Source organism: Amblyomma mixtum, chromosome 6, assembly GCF_055824585.1.
Source record: "Amblyomma mixtum isolate Tamu chromosome 6, ASM5582458v1, whole genome shotgun sequence".
Taxonomy (NCBI): domain Eukaryota; kingdom Metazoa; phylum Arthropoda; class Arachnida; order Ixodida; family Ixodidae; genus Amblyomma; species Amblyomma mixtum.
The window spans coordinates 65,142,623-65,147,268 of NC_143017.1; the positions used below are offsets into that span (position 1 = coordinate 65,142,623).

At 53.2% G+C, this 4,646-nt stretch overlaps 1 pseudogene; it reads right to left on the bottom strand.

Moving 5' to 3' along the window:
* Positions 1-3,486: 3,486 nt before the first annotated feature.
* LOC149339248 (venom serine carboxypeptidase pseudogene) lies at positions 3,487-4,292 on the bottom strand (annotated as a pseudogene).
* Between the last annotated feature and the right edge of the window lie 354 nt (positions 4,293-4,646).

A 4,646-nucleotide genomic window follows, 5' to 3' on the forward strand; every position in this document is an offset into this window, starting at 1 on the left:
ACTGAAGATTTATATACACATATTTACAGAATATACAAGTTAGATACAACGGCAACAAGACAAACAACCGAAAGGTGGATCTGGCTAATACTAGGGGAAGGCCCCTACTCGGCGTAGCCGAAGATGCGTAGCTTCTCAACTTAGCGCAGAACCCCGCTTCCGGCTCCGGGGCCCAGTTTTAAAGCCCTAAAGGCCCGGCCCACATTCCGTAGCTTCCAATCATGTTGCGGTCTTAACATGATTGGTTCATCCAGGGCATGGCCAGCCCTCCAGCTTCCGTAAGGTAGAGCACTCTCTCCACCACAAAATAAAAACAATCACAAATAGACATTCGTGCCAGAACGTGCGCGAATCGGTTCCGCGGGGCGGGTGGACACCCGTACTTCCCGGCGCGTTCGCGAGCGGCCGCGTTCCAAGAAAGGAGACGCTCCACTTTGAGTGCCCCCAGCCGCGTTCCAATGACCCCCGCGAACGCTACCGATCCCTTACACGCCCTTCCCAAGATTCTACAAAGGGCTCAAATGCCACTTTTAGAATTACAGCAACAAGGGATCGGTCCAACTCATGAAATCGCCGCGAGGGCGACGTATAGAGCAGTCACATATCGTGTCATCACAAGCAAACAAAACCTGACGCAAAATGCACACGCGCACCAACAAAACAAGCGAAATGCACACATTCAAGTACGCGTTTCACACAATCAAATACATACAGTGGCATGCCTGGCGTGCGCCGTAACACGGCGTCCATGTACCCAGTTCACTTGCATGCACGTCCTGCTCGCCAACGAGCACCCACACACCGACACTCGAAACTGGAGCGTTCACTAACACTCGTACGATGTCCTTAAGTGGCCACGTGAGCCTCCTTAGTCGCACCGAGTGTCCCTCTGTGCGTTCGAGCCAACACACGTCTCAATAGACACGATCAACGCCCAATGGCCACTATGCTCATTAGGCCGGTGCCACAGCGGGGCAAGAATTCAAAAATTGCTGCCCTCCAGGATCGAAAACAACGTCCTGATCCTCGATAAGTCCAAATACTTCAGCACGCGACACACTTGAGGGAAAGCTTTCTCCGGCGCGCCGGTTCGAAACGCGTACTGCGTGAGGAACATAGTCCCTGTCCAGCCTAATCATATCAGTGCGACCACTTTTGCCACACGTGATTTGGCGTTCTGCAGCACGGGACGTACTGTTACACGCGCAGACTTTCAACGTGAAGGCCACGCGCCTGCCGCCAGCTACTCTGCCTCGCTTGGAGCCATTTGTCCCGTTCCTGCACGGGCAAACCTTGAAATTGCCGCTTTCAGCTTGGTCGGCGCTTGCCGATTTCGCGGCATCGTCTGCTGCACGAGTTGAACCGCCGTCGCTTGACCCGAGATTGCCTTCTGGCAAGTCGTCACGCATTTCCTTCTCGAAGGGACTGGTCGGACGCCCATCGGGTGCGTTCGTCAATTGCGCGGCGCTCTGCCCGGTTGGCACAACAGGCTCACCTCCGTTCTCTGCCTCGGATGAAAGGCACTTTCCATCAATAACGGTACGGGGCTCTTCATGCCCCATGCCGGACACAGTGTGCCGTTCCAGCAATGTTACACTTTCTCCTGTCACAAGCTCTCCGATCGTACACCGGTAGTCACTGGCCGCTTCATGCTGAACGAACGGCCCTTTTCCGCGGCTTCCTTGAGATCTCGTTTTTGGAATTGTCAGAGTGACTTCCAACAATCCTGAACTCGCGTCCGCGTCCCTGGTGTCATTTGGGGTTGAGCTAACCTGTGCAGATGGATCGTCGGAGTGCGCGTTCACCGCCTCTAATACCGCGACGCTGCGTTCCGTCACGATATTTTCTTCATCTGCGATTCCAGCTTCGCAGAAATCTGGCTCACTGTGTACTTCTGCCTGGCTGTTTTCTTGACCTGTGCTTGACAAGCATAACGCTTTACCTTCCAGCACAGGTGGCCTCTCCTCTCGGGACTCGGAGTAGTTGTCCCTCGCTAGTTCACTAGCTCTCTCAGACTCCTTGAGCTCAGCGAGCTCCAGCGCTAGCTGCTGGCGCTTTGCTTCTAATACCTCCAAGACGCACTTAACATCCTGAGGTTTCTCCTCGCACAGCGGCGCCTTTCCTCCATTCACTTTCGCAAGTTCAGCCTGAAAGTACGCTAAGCGCGCCTTCGCTAATTCCACTTGATACCTCACATCAAGTGAGGGCAGGCTTGGATAGCTCTCCATACCGCCTTCCGTACCCCTCAGCTGTCCTACCGGCTCGAACACAGGGACGTGAACAATGCGACCAAGGAAACTCACGGTTTCGATGCGTCGATCCGCATTCCCAGCTCCTTGGCGTCTGAGTCCACCGCCACTTACCCCGGACGCTGCGATGAGCTGTCGCACGCCGCTGGTCCGCCGCCGGTGATCGTCGAGTTCTCGACGCGCTGCTTTCCTTGACCGGATGCAGTCCCGCGTCGCTGGACACCTGCCGTGGTCCTTGCGTCCTTGCCGCCGTCTCTCCGCAGGTCCTTGCTCGAACGCTGCTGTTGCCTGATCGTCGCCTTTCTCCCTGCGTTCAATCTTCTTCCTGCGCCATCTTCCGATGGCCACAGGATCCTCGTCGACTGCGCAGTAAATTTTCACAGGTTCTTTTCTTCCCTTGCTGCACCAGGGGTGCCCCGCCAGAGACGGTTGGTAACTCGAAGACTGAAGCTTGATCGTCGCACCAGGGGTGCCCCGTCAGAGACGGTCTCAAGATGTGTTGACACGCAGGGATAAAAAAGGGGATAACTGAAGATTTATATACACATATTTACAGAATATACAAGTTAGATACAACAGCAACAAGACAAACAACCAAAAGGTGGATCTGGCTAATACTAGGGGAAGGCCCCTACTCGGCGTAGCCGAAGATGCGTAGCTTCTCAACTTAGCGCAGAACCCCGCTTCCGGCTCCGGGGCCCAGTTTTAAAGCCCTAAAGGCCCGGCCCACATTCCGTAGCTTCCAATCATGTTGCGGTCTTAACATGATTGGTTCATCCAGGGCATGGCCAGCCCTCCAGCTTCCGTAAGGTAGAGCACTCTCTCCACCACAAAATAAAAACAATCACAAATAGACATTCGTGCCAGAACGTGCGCGAATCGGTTCCGCGGGGCGGGTGGACACCCGTACTTCCCGGCGCGTTCGCGAGCGGCCGCGTTCCAAGAAAGGAGACGCTCCGCTTTGAGTGCCCCCAGCCGCGTTCCAATGACCCCCGCGAACGCTACCGATCCCTTACACAATTATCAAGTCAATCTTTTTCGACCACCTCTGTTGCTGCCTTTTATCTTACCCATACAAATTCAGCATACAGCACCACAGCTGCGAATTCAGCGATTTTATTTCGGCCTATAATTTAATAGAAAGCCTCTGTTTTAGCCGCAAAAAAACTGTTATATTTAACGTCCACTTTCTCCTAACATGAAGGTAAGTGTACTTAGATACAAAACATATTCTTAAAGCACCACTCCACATCTCCACGACAAAAGACATACTGTGGAGATACAGACTATACGGCGAAGGGGCCTGTGCCGTCGATGAAGGCAGTGATGAGGTCGAACATCGGCTTGGGCTGGTCGAAGGGCAACACATGGCCGCCGTTGCGTACGACCACGAAGCTTAACTTCTGGACTGTCTTCTTGTAGCCGTACAGCTCCTTTCCGTCGGGACTCCACCACAAGGGCTGCGGCATGTGGGCCCAGCGGTCAGCGTATGACCAGGCCATACGGGACAAGAAATTCTCGGAAGACGCTGTGGACACGCATATGTCTAAATTACCTCTGTAGACTAGCACCTTGTAGCCATTCTCCAGGACAGTGGTGAGCTGGGGCACCGCCGACCGCATGATGTCGTCGAGAAAGTGCCCGGCCACAACGTCGAGCTCTGTGCTCATCGGTCTTTGACCGACGTGGAGCGCGCGCCGGACTTCGGGCCTCTGGAGAAATACATTGTACGCTCTGTTGCCCGCTGGCTCTGTGTCGGTAAGGTAGTTGTAGTAGTAAGTGTAGCCGGTGACGTTTCTGAAAAATGTTTCTTTGCCGTGCATGTCACCGAGGAATAACCTGTCGATGAGGTAGACGGCTTCTTTCATTCTGCTGGCACGGATAAGTTGTTCAGCCTCATTGGAGACGCGCGTCATGTGGTCGGCGTCGTTGCGGTCCATAAGGCCAAATGCATAGATCACTTCGCCGATGCTGAGCATGTTGACCGGGTCCGTCAAGCCGTTTCCATACGCAATTCCCTGGAAGTTGATTTTGACACGCATAGATTCGGCGTTCTCGTGTAAGGCTGCTCCCAGCGTAGGAACGTACTTTCCTGCGTGTTTGAAGCATAAAAAGAAAGAAAACGCAAGAGGAACCCATTAAGGCTTTTAAGCTCGAATCAGTACGACGTAACCGCATAGGCCGCGGTTAGTACGAACGGTATTAATAGCGATACATTTCTATCTAGAAATATTACCGGCGGATGACATCGACAATCGATGCTGCTCTTCATATTAAAAAGAAGAATGCACAATAACATCAGAAAAAATGCAAACTCAAGGTTACAGAAAGAGAGGTCCCTTAAAAACATTGTTGTCCGCTTACTTCACACCACACAGGCAAGTGAAAAAGGCATTC